A 25,955-nucleotide genomic window follows, 5' to 3' on the forward strand; every position below is an offset into this window, starting at 1 on the left:
TCTCTTTCCCGCATTTGCAGTGGGGAGGTGCAATCTGTCAGCCTATCAGCAGCGCACACACGGAGCGAAGTGCTTTTTTTCACACAAGCAAGGGCATGTGTGATTGGCAGTGTATGTCACATGTCCTTGCCCTATAAGACCAAGCCATTTTCCCCGTCGCCACCATTTTCTCACTGCTGCAGCTGCATGTTAGACGGCACCGCTGTTGCTGTGTGCGCTATACCTTGTTAATTTCAAGCCAATTTTCGCACAAATATACAGATAGCTTGGGAGTAGGGAATAGTTGTGATTGCAGTCCTTTTAAGGACTAGGTTACAGCATTTCCTACGACTTTTATCAAGCAGGTCTGTGCTCTTAAATAGATAGATTGTGGGAGTAAAGACTAATTGTAATTGGAGTCCTTTTCAGGACTAGGTTACATCAGTTCCTATCAGTTTTTGCCAGGCAGGTCTGTGCCAGTGCTGTGCAAGTTTTTTTCACAGCATTTGGCTGAATCTAGCAAAGCTAATCCTTTTTGGCCTATTGCAGAGTGTGTTAGTCAGTGGAGTAGCCTATCTGTGTTGCAAGATATACCACCTGTGTATAGAATACCAATTTTTTTACTGCACCTAGTGAAGTAAAATCTTTTGGGCATAGCATCATTCTATTAGTCCATCTATACTGACCTCCATCAGGTTGCAAACTGAATATAATTTTTTTCTGCATCTAGCTCTGAAAAAATATTTGGGCTTCTAGCAGTGTGTGGGACTTGGTCTATTAGTCCATCTATACTGACCTCCATCAGGTTGCAAATTAAAAATAATTTTTTTCTTCATTTAGCTCTGAAAAAATATTTGGGCTTCTAGCAGTGTGTGGGACTTGTTCTATTAGTCCTTCTATACTGACCTCCAGCAGGTTGCAAATTGAATATAATTTTTTTCTGCATCTAGCTCTGAAAAAATATTTGGGCTTCTAGCGGTGTGTGGGACTTGGTCTATTAGTCCATCTATACTGACCTCCATCAGGTTGCAAATTAAAAATAATTTTTTTCTGCATCTAGCTCTGAAAAAATATTTGGGCTTCTAGCAGTGTGTGGGACTTGGTCTATTAGTCCATCTATACTGACCTCCATCAGGTTGCAAATTAAAAATAATTTTTTTCTTCATTTATCTCTGAAAAAATATTTGGGCTTCTAGCAGCGTGTGGGACTTGTTCTATTAGTCCATCTATACTGACCTCCATCAGGTTGCAAATTAAAAATAATTTTTTTCTGCATCTAGCTCTGAAAAAATATTTGGGCTTCTAGCAGTGTGTGGGACTTGGTCTATTAGTCCATCTATACTGACCTCCATCAGGTTGCAAATTGAATAAAAAAAATTTCTGCATCTAGCTCTGAAAAAATATTTGGGCTTCTAGCAGTGTGTGGGACTTGGTCTATTAGTCCATCTATACTGACCTCCATCAGGTTGCAAATTAAAAATAATTTTTTTCTGCATCTAGCTCTGAAAAAATATTTGGGCTTCTAGCAGTGTGTGGGACTTGGTCTATTAGTCCATCTATACTGACCTCCATCAGGTTGCAAATTGAATAAAAAAATTTTCTGCATCTAGCTCTGAAAAAATATTTGGGCTTCTAGCGGTGTGTGGGACTTGGTCTATTAGTCCATCTATACTGACCTCCATCAGGTTGCAAATTAAAAATATTTTTTTTCTGCATCTAGCTCTGAAAAAATATTTGGGCTTCTAGCAGTGTGTGGGACTTGGTCTATTAGTCCATCTATACTGACCTCCATCAGGTTGCAAATTAAAAATAATTTTTTTCTTCATTTATCTCTGAAAAAATATTTGGGCTTCTAGCAGCGTGTGGGACTTGTTCTATTAGTCCATCTATACTGACCTCCATCAGGTTGCAAATTAAAAATAATTTTTTTCTGCATCTAGCTCTGAAAAAATATTTGGGCTTCTAGCAGTGTGTGGGACTTGGTCTATTAGTCCATCTATACTGACCTCCATCAGGTTGCAAATTAAAAATAATTTTTTTCTGCATCTAGCTCTGAAAAAATATTTGGGCTTCTAGCAGTGTGTGGGACTTGGTCTATTAGTCCATCTATACTGACCTCCATCAGGTTGCAAATTGAATAAAAAAATTTTCTGCATCTAGCTCTGAAAAAATATTTGGGCTTCTAGCGGTGTGTGGGACTTGGTCTATTAGTCCATCTATACTGACCTCCATCAGGTTGCAAATTAAAAATAATTTTTTTCTGCATCTAGCTCTGAAAAAATATTTGGGCTTCTAGCAGTGTGTGGGACTTGGTCTATTAGTCCATCTATACTGACCTCCATCAGGTTGCAAATTAAAAATAATTTTTTTCTTCATTTAGCTCTGAAAAAATATTTGGGCTTCTAGCAGTGTGTGGGACTTGGTCTATTAGTCCATCTATACTGACCTCCATCAGGTTGCAAATTAAAAATAATTTTTTTCTGCATCTAGCTCTGAAAAAATATTTGGGCTTCTAGCAGTGTGTGGGACTTGGTCTATTAGTCCATCTATACTGACCTCCATCAGGTTGCAAATTGAATAAAAAAATTTTCTGCATCTAGCTCTGAAAAAATATTTGGGCTTCTAGCGGTGTGTGGGACTTGGTCTATTAGTCCATCTATACTGACCTCCATCAGGTTGCAAATTAAAAATATTTTTTTTCTGCATCTAGCTCTGAAAAAATATTTGGGCTTCTAGCAGTGTGTGGGACTTGGTCTATTAGTCCATCTATACTGACCTCCATCAGGTTGCAAATTAAAAATAATTTTTTTCTTCATTTAGCTCTGAAAAAATATTTGGGCTTCTAGCAGTGTGTGGGACTTGTTCTATTAGTCCTTCTATACTGACCTCCAGCAGGTTGCAAATTGAATATAATTTTTTTCTGCATCTAGCTCTGAAAAAATATTTGGGCTTCTAGCGGTGTGTGGGACTTGGTCTATTAGTCCATCTATACTGACCTCCATCAGGTTGCAAATTAAAAATAATTTTTTTCTGCATCTAGCTCTGAAAAAATATTTGGGCTTCTAGCGGTGTGTGGGACTTGGTCTATTAGTCCATCTATACTGACCTCCATCAGGTTGCAAATTAAAAATAATTTTTTTCTGCATCTAGCTCTGAAAAAATATTTGGGCTTCTAGCAGTGTGTGGGACTTGGTCTATTAGTCCATCTATACTGACCTCCATCAGGTTGCAAATTAAAAATAATTTTTTTCTTCATTTATCTCTGAAAAAATATTTGGGCTTCTAGCAGCGTGTGGGACTTGTTCTATTAGTCCATCTATACTGACCTCCATCAGGTTGCAAATTAAAAATAATTTTTTTCTGCATCTAGCTCTGAAAAAATATTTGGGCTTCTAGCAGTGTGTGGGACTTGGTCTATTAGTCCATCTATACTGACCTCCATCAGGTTGCAAATTAAAAATAATTTTTTTCTTCATTTAGCTCTGAAAAAATATTTGGGCTTCTAGCAGTGTGTGGGACTTGTTCTATTAGTCCATCTATACTGACCTCCATCAGGTTGCAAATTGAATAAAAAAAATTTCTGCATCTAGCTCTGAAAAAATATTTGGGCTTCTAGCGGTGTGTGGGACTTGGTCTATTAGTCCATCTATACTGACCTCCATCAGGTTGCAAATTAAAAATAATTTTTTTCTGCATCTAGCTCTGAAAAAATATTTGGGCTTCTAGCAGTGTGTGGGACTTGGTCTATTAGTCCATCTATACTGACCTCCATCAGGTTGCAAATTAAAAATAATTTTTTTCTTCATTTAGCTCTGAAAAAATATTTGGGCTTCTAGCAGTGTGTGGGACTTGTTCTATTAGTCCTTCTATACTGACCTCCAGCAGGTTGCAAATTGAATATAATTTTTTTCTGCATCTAGCTCTGAAAAAATATTTGGGCTTCTAGCGGTGTGTGGGACTTGGTCTATTAGTCCATCTATACTGACCTCCATCAGGTTGCAAATTAAAAATAATTTTTTTCTGCATCTAGCTCTGAAAAAATATTTGGGCTTCTAGCAGTGTGTGGGACTTGGTCTATTAGTCCATCTATACTGACCTCCATCAGGTTGCAAATTAAAAATAATTTTATTCTGCATCTAGCTCTGAAAAAATATTTGGGCTTCTAGCAGTGTGTGGGACTTGGTCTATTAGTCCATCTATACTGACCTCCATCAGGTTGCAAATTAAAAATAATTTTTTTCTTCATTTATCTCTGAAAAAATATTTGGGCTTCTAGCAGCGTGTGGGACTTGTTCTATTAGTCCATCTATACTGACCTCCATCAGGTTGCAAATTAAAAATAATTTTTTTCTGCATCTAGCTCTGAAAAAATATTTGGGCTTCTAGCAGTGTGTGGGACTTGGTCTATTAGTCCATCTATACTGACCTCCATCAGGTTGCAAATTAAAAATATTTTTTTTCTTCATTTAGCTCTGAAAAAATATTTGGGCTTCTAGCAGTGTGTGGGACTTGTTCTATTAGTCCTTCTATACTGACCTCCAGCAGGTTGCAAATTGAATATAATTTTTTTCTGCATCTAGCTCTGAAAAAATATTTGGGCTTCTAGCGGTGTGTGGGACTTGGTCTATTAGTCCATCTATACTGACCTCCATCAGGTTGCAAATTAAAAATAATTTTTTTCTGCATCTAGCTCTGAAAAAATATTTGGGCTTCTAGCAGTGTGTGGGACTTGGTCTATTAGTCCATCTATACTGACCTCCATCAGGTTGCAAATTAAAAATAATTTTTTTCTGCATCTAGCTCTGAAAAAATATTTGGGCTTCTAGCAGTGTGTGGGACTTGGTCTATTAGTCCATCTATACTGACCTCCATCAGGTTGCAAATTGAATAAAAAAAATTTCTGCAGAGCATCTAGCTCTGAAAAAATATTTGGGCTTCTAGCGGTGTGTGGGACTTGGTCTATTAGTCCATCTATACTGACCTCCATCAGGTTGCAAATTAAAAATAATTTTTTTCTGCCTCTAACCCAGCCAATAGTTTTGGCCTAATACCACAGTTTGGCCACTCAGCTCTGCTCGGTTACCATCCATTGTTTTTTTGTGCAAACAACTCCAGAGTTGTGAATTAGTTAACCACCAAAATGAGTGGAAAAAGGCCTGCTGCTGGTGGAAAGGGGAATAGGCGTGTTGGGAAGGGGAAAAAAGGTTGTGTCCGTGGGGTAGGTGCAGAAGAAAGACCATCTTCCAGCCAAACTAAAATGTCTACTTCTTTTAGCGGACAATGTGATAAGATCCCTTTCTTACGGCCACGCCAATCGCTACAAATTCCAGATGAGGCACAAAAACAGCAGGTGCTTCAACGGATATCAAGTGCTCCTTTAAGTGGGCTCTCCTCCACATCAACTTCAACATCACAAATACTCCAGTCCTCAAAGGTGTCACCCAAATCGCACTTGCTTCCTCACAGCTCCCAAATCTCCAGCTGCCCGTCTGAGTATGAGGTAGAACAGATGGTTGAGTCTGCAGAGCTGTTTACTCATACTATAGCCTGGGAATCAGAGGTCGACTCCAGCGCTTCTGTGAATCCAGACGAGGAAATGATCTGCACTGATGCCCAGAATCTTTATGAGTCGGATCCAGGACCAGACGCAAAAGGTTCTGACCATAATGTAGACCCTCATTCCCAAACTGTAACTCCTGTTGGTGGAGACAATGAGGAAGACGATGATAAGACTCAAATACCTGATTGGAGCGACAACTTTAGTTTTTTGTCAGGGCAGGAACAGGTTGGCTCTGAGGACGACGGGTGTGATAACGCACAGGGTGATGATGATGAGGTCGGAGATCCCACTTACTGTCAACCCACAGTCAGCCAAGAGATGAGGTCAGCAGAGGAGGTGGAGGAAGATGCTAGTGACGACGAGGTCAGGTTGCGCCTTCCTGGACAGAGACGTAGTACTGGAAGCACGTCAATAACTGCATCCTCAAACACAACTCTGCCTCTCACCACAAGTCGTGGTGGCTCTTCAGGTCGCATGGGTGCTAAGCCTTGCATAGCCTGGGCATTTTTTCAGATCGATAAAGATGACCCAACTCGTGTTATCTGTAACATTTGTCAGCAAAAGCTAAGTAGAGGCCAAAAAATACATAGTTTGAGTACTTCATGCATGAACCGGCACATGGACATGAAGCATAAGTTGCAGTGGGAAGCTCAGTGTGCTACAATGCGGCCTAGCCGGCCGGGCCAACCGCCGTCTGCCATATCTTGTGCATCCGCGGCCTCTTCATCCTCTGTGACTGGAGGGACAGCAGTCACACCTGTTTTGGGGCGCAGACCTGCCACCTCTTTACCCGCAACAGCCAGCATGATTGGCAGGTCATCATTTTCTTTGGAGGTGGTAACACCAGCTGGTCTTGAGCGCTGTCCGACATCGATAGCACCACCTTTGGATCAAGGCAACCTAACATGTCCGCCTGCATCTTCCTCACAGACCGGCAGTTTGCCGGGGACACCCTTATCAACCCCGTCTAAGCACAATAGCCAGCCCTCGGTCCCTCAGATGTGGACAAGTAAAAGACCATTTCCTCCTAGCCATGAGAAAGCTAAGAGGTTGAATTTCACCATCTGCAAGCTCTTGGCTACAGAAATGCTGCCTTTCCGCCTAGTGGACACAGAGGATTTTCGAGACCTTATGTCCGTCGCAGTGCCCCAGTACCAGATGCCCAGTCGGCACTACTTCTCAAAGAAAGGTGTGCCTGCGCTCCACCAGCATGTCGCACACAACATCACCGCTTCTTTGAGAAACTCTGTGTGTGACAGGGTGCATTTCACCACAGACACTTGGACGAGTAGGCATGGACAGGGGCGTTACATGTCGCTGACTGGGCACTGGGTAACTATGGTGACAGCAGGACAAGGGGCTGCTGTCCAAGTCTTGCCGTCCCCACGAGTTGTGCGTCAATCCTCTTTATGTCAAAGTTCATCCACTGCTTCTGCCTCCTCAACCTCCTCTCGGTCTTCCACCTGCACCCAAAGCCTGTCTGGTCATGCCACAAGCTTTCTAACTGCGCAGAAGGGATCCTGCACACCTCCTTACTATGCTGGCAGTAGGGCTCAACGTCATCAGGCGGTTTTTACATTGAAATGTCTGGGAAATGTGAGTCACACAGCTGAGGAGTTGTGGTCAGCTCTGGAGAACCAATTTCATGAATGGTTGTCTCCACTGGACCTGAAACCAGGGAAGGCCGTGTGCGACAATGCTGCAAACCTGGGTGCGGCCCTTCGCCGGGGCAATGTCACACACGTGCCTTGTATGGCTCACGTGTTGAACCTGGTTGTCCAGCAATTTTTAGCCCACTATCCCAGACTAGATGGCCTTCTGCAGAGGGCACGGTCGCTGTGTGCTCACTTCCGCCGTTCGCATCCCGCAGCTCAGCGACTTACATCTCTACAGAAGTCGTTGGGCCTGCCACTTCACCGGCTAAAATGCGATGTGCCTACCCGGTGGAATTCAACTCTGCACATGTTGCAGCGACTGTGGCAGCACCGACAAGCCCTGGTGCAATACGTTCTGACGTATAGCCTGGGCCAACGAGATTCAGAGGTGGGGCAAATCACGCTGGAGGAGTGGTCTCAGATCAGGGACCTATGCACCCTTCTGCACAGTTTTGAAATGGCGACGAAGATGTTTAGTGCTGACGATGCCATTATCAGCATGACTATTCCGGTGATTTACATGCTGGAGCACATGTTAAACAGAATTCGGAGTCAGGTGGTGGCACAAGAGGAGGTGGAGGAAGTAGAGGAGGAGGAGTTGTATGCGGAAGGGCTAACATCTGCAAGGTCCAGACGGTCGGCAGCACCAAGGCGGCAGGCATGTGAGGGTGGGGGAGATGATTTTACCAGGGCGCATGGTAGCAGCCAAACTAGTGAGGAAGGTGCAGGAGCCCAGGAAGAAGTGGAGGACGAACTGATGGAAGACTCATCAGATGAGGGAGACCTTGATCACATTTCTGTTGTGCGAGGTTGGGGGGAGAGGACAGAGGAAGGAAGCATGATTGTTACCTCGCCACCAACACAACAGGGACTTGGTGCTCCTGGATGCGCAACACACATGAGTGCCTTCTTGCTGCACTACCTGCAACATGACCCTCGAATTGTGAGAATTAGAAATAATCCTGACTACTGGGTTGCCACACTGTTAGATCCCCGGTACAAAAGTAAATTTGCAGAAATTATTCCTGCCATAGAAAGGGATGCACGCATGCAGGAGTATCAGCAGAGACTGTTGCAGAATCTTACATGTGCTTTTCCACAAAATACCAGTGGTGCACGTAGTGAATCTCACAGTTCCAACTTGCCAACCGTGGGACCGTCAAGTGTTCAGCACTCAAACCGTAACAGAACCACAGTATCTGCTGGTAACATCAATTTTGCAGAATCATTTCACCACTTTTTTAGCCCATCCTTTGCAAGGCCACAGGAGACAAGAAGTCTGACACATAGTCAACGCTTAGAGACGATGGTAAAGGAGTATCTCCAAGTAAACATTGAAGCCACGACTGTGTCACTGGACCCTTGCTCTTTTTGGGCTTCCAATCTGGATAAATGGCCGGAGCTAGCCACTTGCGCCTTGGAGATCTTGTCATGCCCCGCAGCCAGCGTTCTGTCTGAACGTGTGTTCAGCGCTGCTGGTGGTGTGCTGACAGATAAGCGCACGCGGCTCTCCACTGATAATGTAGACAGACTCACGTTCATAAAGATGAACAAATCATGGATCCGAAACTACTTTTCTACCCCTGTGTCATCCTGGGGAGAGTAAAAGCTTGATGATTGGTTAAAATCACCCTACCAACCGTTTTAAGCTTTCAAATTACTAATCATGTTTATCTGTATCTTGACTGGAAAATAATTTGGGCATGGTAGCAGTGTGCAGCACTGATCCTATTAGGCCGTCTATAATAAGCTTCACCAGATTTAAAATTAAAAATAATTTTTAGCTGCATCTAGCCCGGAAAATAATTTTGGGGCTCCGAGATGCGCAAGACACATAAGTGCCTTCTTGCTGCACTACCTGCAGCATGACCCTCATATTGTCAGAATTCGAAGTAATCATGACTACTGGGTTGCCACACTCTTAGATCCCCCAAACTTTTCGATCAACCTTTTCATTTTAATAAAGACCAAAAAAATGGTCATTTTTGAAATTATAAGCATTATCAGGTTGTTAGAAACTGAAATCAAACAGTTTTCAACTCAAAACTTTATTCTAGGTGATGTTACATTTTCACATAGGACCCCTTGTTCGAAAGGAGCTTCTGAACTCTCTCGTCCATTGAATTTGTCAGGTTTTGGATGGTTTCTGCTTCAATTGTTTTGCATGAGGACAGAATACCCTCCCAGAGCTGTTGCTTAGATGTGAAATGCCTCCCGTCATCATAGACACTCCTTTTAATGATGCTCCAAAGGTTCTGAATGGGGTAGAGGTCAGGGGAGCATGGGGGTCACACCATAAGTTTGTCCCCTTTTATGCCCATATCAGCCAGAGATGCAGATGTTTTATGTGCAGCATGAGATGGTGCATTATCATGCAGAAAAATGATCTTGCTGTGAAATACACGGTTCTTCTTCTTGAACCATGGCAGGAAGTGCTGTTTGAGAAAATCCACATACATTATGGAGTTCATCTTTAGCGCCTTCAGGGATCCTAAAGGGGCCGACAATCTCTCTCCCCATGATTCCAGCCCAAAACATTACTCCACCTCCTCCTTGTTGGCGCTGTAGCCGTGTTTGCGTGGGGTGTCCATCAACCAGCCATCCTCCACTCCATTCATCTGGACCATCGAGCGCTGCACGGTACTCATCCGTGAACAAAACAGTTTTGAAACCAGTCTTCATGTAATGTTTGGCCCACTGGAGCCGTTTCTGCTTGTGTGAAGTGGATAGAGGAGGTCGACAGGATGGCGTATGCACAGCTGCAAACCTCTGAAGGACCCTGCATCTTGTTGTTCGGGGGACGTTGGAGGCACAAGCAGCTTCAAAAACTTGTCTGCTGCTATGACAAGGCTTTTTTGCCGCTGCTCTTTCAACCTGACGTAATTGCCTGTAGGAAAGAGTCCTCAATTTGCCCTTATCAGCACGCACACGTGTGTACTGTGAATCAGCTACATACTTCTTGATTGCCAAGACACTTCATCCTGATCATCGCACAATGTTGATTTTAGTCATGCCTTGACCTAAACACTCCACAATTTGTTGCTTCTCAGCAGCCGACACATCCTTTTTCTTTCCCATTTTGGCAGAAAATGTAGGCTGCTTAATAATGTGAGAGAGCCTTCTTAAGTAGTCTTGCCTTTCATTGGACACACCTGCCAAACTAATTAGCACAGGTGTCTGCAATTGCTTACAGTGATATAAAGATCCCTGACACACATCACCATCAATGAGTTTAACTGACAAACAAACAAATTCTTCCCTTATCACTCCTAAACACTTTTTGCATAATAATTTGGAACGCGGTGTACATGTGCTTTTCCACAAAACACCAGTGGTTCACGTAGTGAATCTTACAGTTCTAACTTGCCAACCGTGGTCTGTATGGAATTGTTCAATAAAGGGCCCAAAATTAAGATAACATAGATGGGAGAGGTCTCTATGAATAGGAATTCCTAAGTATTTGATACCCTGTGAGGGCCAGGCAAAGGGAAAGTTGGACTGGATGGAATCCTATATGGATTTAGGGAGGGAGACATCGAGGGCCTCAGACTTCGCTGCATTGATTTTAAAATTTTACCATGTAACAAAGTGATCTATTTCAGCCATAACAGCAGGGATGGATATATGTGATTGAGTGATATATACTAGGACATCATCAGCAAATAGAGAGCACTTGTACTCGGTGCCTCCCACCTCAATCCACCTAATATTGGGGTTATGGCGAATTGATGAGAGCAGGTGCTCCGTCACTAGGATGTATAAGAGAGGGGACAGAGGACATCCCTGCCTTGTCCCATTGGTGATTGTGAAAGGTGATGAAAATGTTCTGACGCACCCCCTGGGCCTTGGGACACCCGGAGCCGGACCCTTTTTGGTGGATGCTGGTGGTTGTAGTCTTCGTGGCGGCGATCCGGTTCCGTGGCTCAGGGCGGTCAAACCAGTGGCGGAACTATTTATGTGGTTTTGATGTTTAAATGTCCGACTACGCCACCCGTGGATTGCGGTCAGAGTGAACCGCCGCTACAGGGCAGACCGCTAAGGCTGGTGTTGTGGGTGCAGCAGAGCGTAGCATAACTCCCCACGGGAGGAGTACAGCCTCAGGGCAGTGTATGCGGAGGATGGGGGTGATGGTGCAGGGCAGCAGCAGTAACGACACGGAGTCAGTGATGCAGTTCAGGGCCTTTACTCACAGTTCTTATTATCCAGACCACGTCTGCAGGTAACGGCTGCCCACGTCGCACTGTGCTCACCAGGTGAGGGGCTCAGACAACTCCCAGATAACTTTGGAGCGCTTCACAGGACCCCCTTTGTGTGTCCTTTGTCTGGCCTTTCTTTCCAACACTTCTGTCCGGCTGCCTCGGGCCTCCTCTTGGTAAACTTGGCGCCAGTTTCCCTGACCCTATGTGGTGCCTTCCTAGCGGGTGGAGCAAGGGGCTGCGCCACATAAAATGTCAGAGCCTCCGTTTTCTAGCTGAGGGTCGTTTCCTGCCTCCACTAGTTCGGGGACCGGTCTCCCCCTTTGGCCTGACCCCTCCACGCAGGTGGATTCGGGCGTGCGGTGGCGACTCGCCCGTCCGCACCCCTGGGATCCCTTCATTCCTCGTTCCTGGAGCCTTCTCCGCTCCTCTTCCTTCCTTCTCCCTCTTGCAGGCCTGGGCCTCTGTTACTAGGCCCGCCTCCGGAGCAGAGCTCATGCAGAGCCCCTGCTCCCTGCCACTTCTGCTCAGACTTCTCTGCACTGAACTAAGATGGTGCCCACCTTTTATACTCCCTTCTCAATGCACCCAGGAACTGCTTCCTCCCTGCTCCTGCACTGCAGGGTTCCCCTTCCTCAGTGTTCCCTCCCCCCACTCCAGCCAGGGACAGGGACTGTCGTGCCCATCTCAGGGGCATATTGGTCGCCCTGCCCCACGGCAATGTGGTGTAATGCATGCAGGTGTCGGGTCCTGATCCACACTCCATCCTTATCTGAGAGTGAGATATCACACCTCTGGGTGAGGTGCAATACGTCTGTAGCAACCGAGCCCTCGGTGCTACAGTTCCATTTATCTTCAGCCTAGGTGACGTATTGTGATACAGGGCCGTGATTTTGGCTATAAAAGGGTCCCCTAGACCCCTACCCCAAGCTTTTTACGAGAATCATATATGGCGTGCCAGGAGACTCTATGGAATGCTTTCTCAGCATCCAACGAGAGTATCTACTTACAAATTTTTAACTGCATCTAGCCCAGGAAATACTTTGTGCCAAGTAGCAGTGTCTGCTAGTCAGCGGATTATCCCGGCTGTTAAGCAAGCTACACCACCTGTAGTTTGGACACTTAATTTTTTCAAAGGAAATGCTTCGGGACCACGGGATACTCAGTGAAGAGCATCAGGAGGCACCCCAAGGCATAGGGGCTGGGACTGGCACTAGGATGCCTTGCGGTGGACAGCCGAGCTCGATCCTTATAAAAGCTTTTTAACTGCAGCAGCTTTAGTGGACGCTACTGGAGCTGGAATTACGCGGCTGCTGGCATGAGACTTGCCCTCCAATAGATCCTTGTAAATGGATTTAAAGTGTATTCATTCAAATTAGAGGGACAATTTAAATTAAAAAGCTTAGAGCTGCCTCCACCACAGGGGGGCTCTCTCGACCCACCAGCGGACAGGCACCAGTATTGGGAGAGGGGGGCTGGCCGTCAGGGTTCACCGCGGCTCTGGCACAAACCCGGCGACACGGAGGTGGCACGGGCAGGAGCGGACTGGTCGTCTCGGCTTCTCACTTTTTGGATTTTAGAAGGGCATGACATGCCTATATCTGTGTCTCCCCCTCCTTTTACTCCTCCACCTCTTTTCTTTTCGCATGACTATATGTACTTGTCACTTTTCCATGTGTTAGTTGTGTCTTCTGAGCAGTTTGTCAGCTTTTGGACACCTTTGAAGGTGTTTTCTATGTGTTTCTATGTGTTTTTGTTTGCCTGCCATTGGTTTTAACGGTGTTCGAAGGTGTTCGACGAACAGTTCGACGAACAGTTCGGCGAACACACGGGTGTTCGACGAACCGAACCGAACTCGAACACTACGGGGGTGGCTCAACACTACTCAAGACTAATGACAAGTTATTCAATATGATGACCTAATGTAATCAATTTCTGTGTCGTACCTCTTGGTTCAAAATGTTCACTATTCCCCTTGATAAAATCCTTCAGGGGTGTAGTTTCCAAAATGAGGTCACTTGTGGGGGGTTTCCACTATTTAGGCACATCAGGGACTCTCCAAACGCGACATGGCGTCCGTTCTCAATTCCAGCCAATTTTGAGTTCAAAGAGTCACACAGTGCTCGTTCCCTTCTGAACCCTGCCATGTGCCCAAACACTCAATTTTCCCCACATATGCGGTATCACCATACTCAGGAGAAATTGCACAATGGTTTTTGGGGTCCATTTTCTCCTCTTACCCTTGTGAAAATAAAACATTTGGGGATAAAACATAATTTTTGTGGAAAAAGTTAGATTTTTTTTATTTTCACGGCTCCATGTTATAAACATTTTTTTTCAGGGTGCTCACCACACATCTAAATAAGTTCCCTGAGGGGTCTAGTTTCCAAAATGGTGTCACTTGTGGGGGTTTCCACTGTTTAGGCACATCAGGGGCTCTCCAAATGCAACATGGCGTCCGCTACTTATTCAAGCAAATTTTACATTCAAAAAGTCAAATGGCGCTCCTTCCCTTCCAAACACTGCCGTACGCCCAAACAGTGTTTTTTCCCCACATATGGGGTATCTGCGTGCTCAAGGGAAATTGCACAACAAATTTTGGGGTCCAATCTTTTCCTGTTTCCCCTGGGAAAATATAAAATTTGGGTCTAAATTAACATTTTTGTGAAAAAAAGTTAAATGTTAATTTTTTTCTTCCACATTCCAAAAATTCCTAAATTCCTGTGAAGCACCTGAAGGGTTAATAAAGTTCTTGCATGTGGTTTTGAGCACCTTGAGGGGTGTAGTTTTTAGAATGGTGTCACTTTTGGGTATTTTCTGTCATAAAGGCCCCTCAATGTCACTTCAAATGTGATGTGGTCAACTTTTAACCCTTATAGATCACTAATAAAAAAAAAAATTTGGTTCCAAAATCCTAAGATGCTTATGTTTGCTCCCTTTCCCCTGACCACAGCTCATCAACGTCATGAACTTACTGATCAATTGCTGCTTAAGAAATAGCACCCCTTGACATGCACCATTATCATGAGATAATGTTATTCAATTCAAGTCTCAGTGATTTTAATGTGATGCCTGATCAGTAAAAAAAAAGAGGCTTTTTACATTTTTAACGGCGATAGAGATGCAGTAACACATCAATATTATAACATATAATGTGTTCAATGGAATTAGTTATAAATGGACAAATATTTGATAATACATTACTACACAATTCATCCGTGAATGATTGAATGTCATGCTTTAATGCTCATCTAACTTTGGGAAAAATAAAGGCAATTTGAGGGATTGGTACAATTAGGACAAATAAAACATTTAACAAACAACCAGATTAGAAATAACTCTCCTGCTGCAAAGCAATACATCATAAAGGCATAGGAGAAAACCCCGACAGCTCATAAATTAGAAATTAATAGTGATAATTTAACAGCTTAAATTCTGTCCATATTAAAAATTTCTATTATTTTTGTGGCAGCAATACCACATTCTACCTACTGAAACTTTATGCCTATAAGGGCCATCAGGAATGGTTGTAACCAGCTTGGCTATCAGTAGGATATGAGAAAGTGACTGACATCAGCTTGCTCAATTATTTACCAGTGGATGGAAAAAAATCAATATGGCTCTTTTTTGTTTTTAATATCTATCCTTTTATTATATAACAGCATTAGATCATATTATTTAGGACCCTGATACTGATCAATAGAAAGTACTATTTTACCCCTTAAGGACCCCCTAAATTAGCATTCTACTAAATTAGCATTTTTGTGTATACAAAAATGTGTTAGGTATGTATTTTGCGATAACTATTGAGTCATTATTAGATAATGTGGAGTAAAGAAAGGAAAATAAAAATGTTTTACGACAACCTAAATTAAGCATATATACTCCTGTATACCAGCATATTGTGAGTGAGCATCCTAATAAGCAAAGGCATCAGTAACTGCTGTCAGTAATGGCACATTAGACAACACTTGTGGACCTTTGATAGATAATTGGCAATACTGCTTTGGTATTGAAATATTTTCATTACCACATAGGGTTCATAACCTTCTCCATTACATTATGCATTATATATTTTTTAAACTTGGCGTAGTAACAGTCATTTTAAGTCTTGCATTTAAGGAGCTTAAGCAGAATCATTGTATTATCCCAAGAGCTTGTCTTTCGGAAGCTTTGTAAGGGTTCTATGACAGGCCATGTTGGGGGAATTTGAGCATGATCTGTCACTGAAAGCATAGCACTTCTCTGGTAACTAAATAAAGTACGTCAGATTCAAATACTCCTGGCACTTCATGTGTCACAATCACTTCATTTACATGATCCAGTTTAATAGAGATAATGCTTAAATAAAATACATTTGAAACATGATCTAATACATTGCTAATGATTAATAGTATCAACTGGAAAGAAAATATATGGGAATTTTGATCTGTTATTTTTATGTATTTTCTTTCTTCATACAGACAATGTTGTAGAAGTATTGCACCCATTGACTAAAACGAGTCCATCTTACCACAATTTCATCTCTATGGTATTATCTCTGTATATCTCTCCTTTAAATTTAAGCTCTTTTTTGCAAATATGTTGACATTTACATATAATTTTGAATAGAAAAACTGAATTTTTTTCCAGCACTAAAAACTGTGTATGGGTTGTCACGTACACACTTCTCAGCACGCGACATAAGGTGTGCCTACACGTGTTAATTTGTCTCCTCTCACTCAATCTTACACTCAATCTCTGTTATAGACTGCAAAGTGGTCTTCAATCACACGGCGAATACACATCACGCTGCCACCAATAATCAAACAAACGGGGTGATGAGACCCCGAAATTTATACTACCATCCGACAGTCAAAAGATCACACACTCTCTGAAAGGCTATGGATTTTTTAGAGCATACAATTACCAAATTATTAAAGTTTTAACCCCATTAAAGCCCATGATGTACTAATACGCGTCTGTGCCCTTGGCTTTAAGAGCCTGACCCGTATTAGTACGTCATCGCGATCGCGCGCGCACACAGGCTGTGCGGGCGTGATCGCCACCGGGTGTCAGCTGATTGTCACAGCTGACACCCGGTACTATGTGCAGGGAGCGGTCCCGCACCGCTCCCAGCACATTAACCATCGCAATGCTGCAATCGAAGTCGATCGCAGCATTGCGGTGGCAAGGGGAGGTGATCGCAGATACTCACCTCCTCTTCCGGCCTCCAGCGCTGTCTGCCGCGGCATCCCGGATGTTGCCATGACGACCCGATGTCGTCATGACAACATCCGGGTCACCAGACAGCAGTAACATTGTTTGGACATGCGCAGTGCATCTCCAAACTATCTTCTCCCTTTCCAGCGCTGACTGCCTGCATGGCACAGGGATGGTGCTGCATTCCTGTGCCATGAAGGCGATCAGAATAAAAAAAGTGAAAGTCCCATAGTGAGACATAGTAAAAAAGTACAAAAACTTCCAGAAAGTGAAAAAAAAAAAAAATTGTAAAAATATAAAGAAAAAAATAAAAAAAATAATCCACTGAAAATAAAAATATTTATTGATGGGTACATTATAATATTATGAAAAAAAAACAAACAAACAATAAAAGTACACATATTTGGTATCACCGTGTCCGTAACGACCTGGCCTATAAAACTGTTCCACTAGTTAACCCTTCAGTGAACACGGTAAAAAAAATAAATAAAAAAAAAGCAAAGAACAATGCTTTATCATCATACCGCCAAACAAAAAATGGAATAACACGCGATCAAAAAGACGAATATAAATAAAAATGGTATCGCTGAAAACATCATCTCGTCCCGCAAAAAACAAGCTGCCATACAGCTCCATCATCCGAAAAATCAAAAAGTTACAGCTCTCAGAATAAAGAAATGCAAAAAAAAAATTTTTTCTATAAAATCGCTTTTATTGTGTAAAAGCGCCAAAACATAAAAAACTATATAAATGTGGTACCGCTGTAAACATACTGACCCGAAGAATAAAGTTACCTTATCAATTTTACCACACCCGCAGCAGGATAAAAAAATGTAAAAAACACAATTCCTGAATTGTTGTTTTTTGTTTATTTTGCTCCCAAAAGCTGCAATAGAAAGCGATCAAAAAATGTCACATGCCTGAAAATGGCACCAATAAAAACGTCAACTCATCCCGCAAAAAACAAGCTATCACATGACATATGGCGATGTAAAAACTAGATTTTACAAAATATGTGTCTTTTAGTGTGTGACAGCTGTCAATCATAAAAACCCGATATGATTCTGGTATCGCTGTAATCGCACCGACCCGAAGAATACAGTAATCTCATCACTTATACCGCACGAGGAACGGTGTAAAAAATAAACGCTACGGCTGGGGTTTGGGTTGTGCTAATGTTAGGGTTGGGAGTTGTTTTTTTTTTTCAAAAGTAAAAAGAAAAAAAAAAATAGATGACGATATGGCAACTAGTGTTGAACGCAAGTGCTCGCTACTTGAGTTTGCATTGGGTGCTCGGGTATGCACTGAGTATCGCGGGTGCTCGAGTCACCGCCCCATATGCTTCGCGGCCAAAAAAACCTCGCAGGGATTGCCTGCCATGCACGAGCGATCCCCGCATGGTTTTTTTGGGGTGTCTAATAACCGTGAAACATGTGGGCGGGGACTCGAGCATTTCACTTGAGCACCCATGATACATGGTGCATGAAAACTCAAGTAGCGAGCACTTGCGCTCAAGAGTAATGACAACTTATTCAATATGATGACCTAATGTTATCAAATTCTGTGTCGTACCTCTGGGTTCAAAATGTTCACTATACCCCTTAATAAAATCCTTGAGGGGTATAGTTTCCAAAATGGGGTCACTTGTGGGGGAGCTCCACTGTTTAGGCACATCAGGGGCTCTCCAAACGCGACATGGTGTCCGCTAATAAATTGAATGGAAAATCGGCTCAAATTGTTAGCGGACACCATGTTGCGTTTGGAGTGCCCCTGTGTGCCTAAACATTGGAGCTCCCCCACAAGTGACCCCATTTTGGAAACTAGACCACCCAAGGCACCTATCTAGATGCATAGTGAGCACTTGGAACCCCTTGGTGCTTCACAAATTGATTTGTAAAAATGAAAAAGTGTTTCTTTTTATACTTTTTCATTTTTACGAATCAATTTGTGAAGCACCTCGGGGTTCCAAGTGCTCACTATGCAGCTAGATAGGTGCTTTGTGGGGTCTCGTTTCCAAAATGGGGTCACTTGTGGGGGAGCTCCAATATTTAGGCACACAGGGGCTATCCAAACGCAACATGGTGTCCGCTAGCAATTTGAGCCAATTTTCCATTCAATTTGTTAGCGGACACCATGTTGCGTTTGGAGAGCCCCTGTGTGCCTAAACATTTGAGCTCCCCCACAAGTGACCCCATTTTGGAAACTAGACCCCCCAAGGCACCTATCTAGATGCATAGTGAGTACTTGGAACCCCTAGGTGCTTCACAAATTGATTCATAAAAATGAAAACTTTTTTTTTTCCAATTTTTCATTTTTACGAATCAATTTGAGAAGCAACTGAGGGTTCCAAGTGCTCACTATGCATCTAGATAGGTGCCTTGGGGGTCTAGTTTCCAAAATGGGGTCACTTGTGTGGGGTTTACACTGTTTAGGCACATCAGGGGCTCTCCAAACGCAACATGGCGTCCGCTAATTATTCAAGCAAATTTTACAATCAAAAAGTCAAATGGCACTCCTTCCCTTCCGAGCCCTGCCGTGCGCCCAAACAGTGGTTTTTCCCCACATATGGGGTATCTGCATGCCCAGGGGAAATTGCACAACAAATTTTGTGGTCCATTTTTTCTTGATACCCCTGTGAAAATAAAAAAAATTGGGTCTAAAGTAACATTTTTGTGAAAAAAGTTAAATGTTCATTTTTTTCTTCCACATTCCAAAAATTCCTGTGAAGCACCTGAAGGGTTAATAAAGTTCTTGAATGTGGTTTTGAGCACCTTGAGGAGTGCAGTTTTTAGAATGGTGTCACTTTTGGGTATTTTCTGTCATAAAGACCTCTCAAAGTGACTTCAAATGCCATGTGGTCCCTAAAAAAATGGTTTTGTAAATTTTGTTGGAAAAATGAGAAATCGCTGGTCAACTTTTAACCCTTATAGCTCCCTAACAAAAAAAAATTTTGGTTCCAAAATTGTGCCGATGTAAAGTAGACATGTGGGAAATGTTATTTATTAACTATTTTGTGTGACATATCTCTCTGATTTAAGGGCATAAAAAATCAGATTTTGAAAATTGCAAACTTTTCGCCAAATTTCCATTTTTTTCACAAATAAATGCAAGTGATATCGAAGAAATTTTACCACAATCATGAAGTACAATATGTCACGAAAAAACCTTCTCAGAATCAGGGGGATCCGTTGAAGCATTCCAGAGTAATTATCTCATAAAGTGACAGTGGTCAGAATTGTAAAAATTGGCCTGGTCATTAACGTGCAAACCACCCTCGGGGGTAAAGGGGTTAAGCTTTAACCCCATAACGCCCAATGACGGGGATAACCCGTCATGGCCAGATGCTAGTTCGCGCACCATGACCGGTTATCCCCATCATTCATTTAAACTGTCACTGCGTGTAAACACGCAATGACAGTTTCGTGCTGACAGCTGATCAGCACGGGAAGCGGTGCAGGGACCCATGCCGTCGGTCCCTGCACACAGATCACTGCGATCGATCAGTCATTCTGACTGACCGATCTCAGCATGATCGCGAAGAAGATGCTGTAATATCAGCACCTCCTGTCCGATCAGTGCAGGAGGTCTGCTGGTGGCTGAACTCCGGCACTAAACATCCAGGAGCGGTGTCATCACCGCCCTTGGTTGTTAATCCCCTGAAAGCTGCGATCGAGCGCGAGCGTTCAGGAGGCAGACAGAGGGACGGGAGCTCCCTCTGCCTTCAGATCGGCGCCCCGCATTGTAATCGTGGGGCCTAATCAATGACATGGGGACCACGGGTCATCATGACGACCCCCGGGACACCAAGCTATGGAAAGCTGCTGAGACCATGCTCACAGCATGGTCTTGGGAGTTTTCACTATAGGTATAATTTACTGCAATCTAGTGCATTGCAATTAGTGATAAGTGAGTACCGTAATATTCAGAATTGCTATAATCGTAATGAGTACTTTGCAATAATCATGCATTCATTCCGAATACAATTTAAGTCAATGTGAAATGCGAGTATTTTTCTGCTGGACCCTACAAAGAGGTCTGGGGCCTGAGAAAAAGGCTGAAATGGATGGGAAAGTGATGAAACAGAATGAAAAGAGCCTGTAGAATGTGCCTGCATGCATTGCTGACTCACATATGGTTTCTGGGAATAAGTTTGTCGCAGTATTATGCCACATTTACAGACACACATGAACAACTACCAAATCTTACCTAAATTGCATTGCAACATGCCTAAAAGGTTAAGAAAATATTTTTCCTGCATAATCACTTGTATATAAGGCTAAATAAACCAGAGAAACCAAAAAAATATCCCTTTTAGCCTTTGTTCACACATTCTGTTGTGGCTTTTTTACAATCGCCTTTCACAATTGGGAGGGCCGTGACTTATACATTTTGTAGGTCCCTCTGTCATACATCATTTTTAGTTCGCTATTCCCCAGCACTTTACAAGAACAGCTAGAACGCACCAGTAGGTATGTTGATCTTTGACCTGAGAGTCCTCAAGTGGCTCTGTAACATGCGTTTTGGAGGGACAGCTGTTACTTTTGGGCGGTCCCTCCATCATTGACACTCAGACAGTGGAGTACATATTCCATAGCAGTTTACAATGTACCCATTGTAGAGTTGTGCTTGACCCTCCTCCTCCACCACCATGTGATACTGCGGCCCTAAATTCAAATGTTCAGAGGGCCTGCAGTAGGCAGGAATCTGAGTTTTGTGAGAGCCCTCGTGTGGCCCTGTAACTTACAGTACATTTTGAAGTGCCCTCCTCTAGAAATTTTGGAGGTGCCTCTTGTGTACATTTGAGAGTGCCCTCACTTATTCATATTGTAGGGCCCTCACTATTATTTAACTAATTTAAGGGAAGAGACTACAGAGAAAATGGCCAAGAGACATGGAGTACTAGAAGGTAGCAGTGAGTGCGGCCTACGATTCTCAGGTATGGCTAAACTCTGTGAACCGGAAAAATACAGCTGCACTAGTCAACTGGATGATGAGATCAAATATATCACTTGTGCAACTCAATGGACAATATATGGTGCCCCCCTCCAGGATGGGCTGGAGAAGATTCTCCAAATGGCTTAGAGATTTTGATATTCAATATTCCCCAGATTATATAGCAAGAGAAGACTTCTTGATACTGTTCTACTTGGTCCAGTGCAGAATGTGCATAGTATTTCCAAAAATTACTCCTGGGACTGGGGACTGTGTCATAGATGGAGGAAGATTCCATGACAAGGGCCTCCCTTGACAAACATTATCTACGATGGAGTACTGTAGTAGTTGCGGCCCTCAATTCAAGTTTTCAGAGGGCCATCAGTCGGTCATCAACAGTCAGTGTAGATTTCTATTGAATATGTATCCCCTATCTCAGTAACAATGTGGGACAACCTGTGACCAAGGCCTCCAATGACAAATATTTGTTTGGTAGGAATACTGTGCATTCCAGATTTGTCCACTGCACAATGTGCATAGGGTTTGTGAAAATCCACCCTATGGGCTGTGTCATGGTTGATGCAGGAAGCCACCATCCAAAGGGCCTCCAATCACAAATAGTAGTTAGTCTGGAGTAGGAATACTGTCCTGGTTTGTCCACTGCACAATGTGTTTAGGATTTGTAAAAATTAGCCCTATGGGCTATGTCATGGTTGACTCACTATTTTGGCTGTGCCTGTGACAGCTAGCTTGGCTTGTGCCATCAACATCTGAAAATCTGTCAACAAAACCCAAAATGCCAAAAAAGCCTGTTGTTAAGGGATGTGGTGTTGTCAGTGGTGCGCGAGAAGGCACTCAGTCTGTGTCAGGTCAGTAGAAGCTTGATCCATCCACTATGTTCCTGGAAAAAGTTCCCGATCTGTAACATAAACGTGTGTGGAAGCCAGAAGAGTGAAAGCAGATTCTGTCTTGGATAGCAGACAAGGCCTCTATGTATTTTTCAAGCTGCAACAAATCTTCCACAACCACACAGTCTACTGTAGATTCACCGAAGGCCGGCCCTTCCAATCCTGAAGCTGGTTCTCCTTCCTCCCGCCATTATCAGTCACAGGAGACATATGACCCCAAGCTTGGCCACTCCGAGGATCTGTTTGGTACGTATCCTTTGGTTGGCTCTGGCCTATCACCGTGCAGCATTGAAGAGGGACAAGAGGAGGTGGCGTGCATTGATGCTCAAGTATTTGAGGACTTACGGCCAGAAGAAAGCCACTTGGAGGAACGTCATTTACTGTCTCCAGAGGTGGAGGCTGATGATGATGAGACACAGTTGCCATCAGGTCAGCCTACAATGTCAACTGGGAAGGAGGATGAGATAGAAGACGAGGTGGTCGATGATGAGTAGACTGATCCGACCTGGACCGTTGGCACGCATAGCCATGACAGCAACACAGAGTAAGATGGATATGTAGCACCAACACAGGCACCAAGGGGTCGTGGTTTGCCCAGAGTGAGAACTGGGTCAACTGTTCCCAAGAGCACCTCCGCTGTGCGCCAAGATAGGGCTAGGGGGCGTTCAGCTGCTGTGTGGAATTTTTTTTTCTGAAAGTCCTTCAGAGAAAAACATTGTTGTCTGTAGCATCTGCCATACCAAGTTGAGCAGAGGCCAGGGCAAAGGCAACCTGAGCACCACCAGTATGAGAAACCACATGACAGCCAACACCCCAGCAGGTTGACGGAACACCAGGGTACCAAATCTGCGTCTGCGGGTCAAACCAATAATAATAATAATTATAATAATAATACTCTTTATTTATATAGCGCCAACCTATTCCGCAGCGCTTTACAATTCAGAGATTCATATTCAACAGTCATAAGTAACATCGCTAAAGATAATACAATAATTAAAGCAAAAATAATGACGACTCTGCTCTTAAGAGCTTACTATCTACAATGAGGTGGGGGTGACACAAAGGACAGGGGCTTATTTACAATGATGGTCCAGCCATTTTGAAGGGATGAGGGATAGATAAAGGCTGCATGAGCTCATTACCAGCCAGTATCTGAAGTGCTTTTGGGTTCGGAGGAGACTTATGTTATGTCGCCTGGGCTGTGTCCTTCAGAATCTGCTGTTCAAGAAGCAGGCGCTCAAGCCCACAAGCTGCGGTTGCTCACACACAACAAACATCAACCACATCCACTTCCTTGTGCCAGCAAACCGTCCAATTGTCCGTGCCTGAGAGCTTGGAAAGAAAGCATAAATACCCAGCCATGCACCCACAGGCACAAATACTAAACTCGCACATTGCCAAATTGCTAGCTGTGGAGATGTTGCCGTTTAGGCTTGTGGGAGCACAGTCTTACGTGATCTCTTGGCTGTGGCTGCCATACGATACAGTGTTACCAGCCGCCACTATTTTGCCCGGTGTGCCGCCCCTGTGTTAAACAAGCACGTGTTAAACAATCTGAACTGTGCTCTCACCAACGCCATAACTCGGAAGATCCACCTAACAACAGACACCTGGACAAATTGTTGTGTACAGGCACGATACATTTCTGTCATGGCACACTGGGGGAACCTGGTGGAGGGTGGGACAAAGGCGCAAACTGGACCATCACACATCCCACCTACGCTAAGAATAGCGGCAGGGCCGGCTCCAGGTGTTTGTTGGCCCCGGGAGAAAGAGTGGATACAGGATACTGGCCCCCATATTACGCTTTGTACAGGATACTGGCCCCCTTATAATGCTCCATACAGAATACTGGCACCCCAAAAATGCTCCATGCAGGATACTGGCCACCATATTACGCTCTGTACAGGATACTGGCCCCATTATAATGTTCCATACAGAATACTGACCCCCAAATAATGCTCCATACCGGATATTGACCCACATATTACGCTCTGTACAGAATACTGGTCACTTTATAATGCTCCATACAGAATACTGGCCCCCAAATAATGCTCCATACAGGATATTGGCGCCCATATTACGCTCTGTACAGGATACTGGCCCCCTTATAATGCTCCATACAGAATACTGGCCCCTAAATAATGCTCCATGCAGGATGTGCCCCCATATAATTCTCCATGCAGGCTGTGCCCTACATGATGCCCCATGTAGGCTATTTCCCCCACATAATGCCCCATGTAAGCTGTTTTCCCCCACATAATGCCCCATGCAGGCTGTTCCCCACTCATAATGCCCCATGCAGGCTGTTCCCCCCACATATTGCCCCATGCAGGCTGTTTCCCCCACATAATGCCCCATGCAGGATGTCACCCCCCTTATAATGTCCCATGCAGAATGTCACCCACACCCCTTTATAATTCCCCATGCAGGATGTCACCCCCTATTATAATGCCCCATGCAGGATGTCACCTCTCCCCCCATATAATGTCCCATGCAGGATGTCACCCCCCCCTTATAATGCCCCATGCCTCCATATATTAAAAAAAATCAAATACTCTCCTCACTTCTTCTCACCTGCAGCCGCTGTTCCGGACTCCGCAGCGTCGCAGCGGTCTTCCCGCTCTGCGCTGTGACGGGTCAGGAGAGAGCGCGGTGTAAAGACGTCACCACACTCTCTGATCTGAGATGTCACAATGCAGCAGCCGCGGAAGAGACAGGAGCTGCTGTGGAGGCACAGGGAAAGGTAAGTATTGTGCCAGCTGCTGGGGCCCTCAGCAAGCGGGGGGGGGGTGCGCTAGCACCACATCGCTCACAGGTCCCATAGCACGCAGGGGTGCCCAGCGGTGAGTGGGCCCCTCTGCCTGATCAGGGCCCCGGCACTTGCCTGCCGGGTGCTGACGCCGGCCCTGAATTGCGGGCCCAACTTCTGTCAGGGATTCCACCTCTTCATATTCCACTTTCTCTCTCCCCTTCTCCTGCTTCTCATCCTCAGCTGAATTACCCTCCCCATCACTTCCAAGCTGAGACCTGTGCAGCAGCGCATTGGCAAAGTGGCAAGATGCTCTGCTGAAGCTGATCTGTTTATGTCAGAAAGCACACAGTGCAACAGAGCTGTGGCAAGCTTTAAAACAACAGACAAATCAGTGGATCTCCCCGCTACACCTCCAACCCGGTTTGGTCGTCTGCGATAATGGGCGTAACCTGGTGGCGACTTTAAAGATCGGCAAGCTGGTACAAGTGCCACGCATGGCTCACGTGCTGAACCTAGTTGTTTAGAAATTTCTGAAAACTTTCCGTGACTTGCCGTACGTACTTGAGAATGTGCGCCGTATTAACGCCCATTTCCACCATTCCTCTACTGCTTTTGCTGCTTTTACAGCGCTGCAAAAGTGCTTGAATTTGCCAAGTCACCGACTCATTTGTGACCTGCCCACGCAGTGGAACTCCACCTATCATATGTTGGTGAGGATTAGGAAACAGCAGAGGTCAGTAGCTGAATACCAGCTTTAGCATGCCGGTC

Source organism: Phyllobates terribilis, unplaced genomic scaffold (assembly GCF_046119375.1).
Source record: "Phyllobates terribilis strain yellow unplaced genomic scaffold, ASM4611937v1 Scaffold_1__5_contigs__length_1240528914, whole genome shotgun sequence".
Classification (NCBI taxonomy): domain Eukaryota; kingdom Metazoa; phylum Chordata; class Amphibia; order Anura; family Dendrobatidae; genus Phyllobates; species Phyllobates terribilis.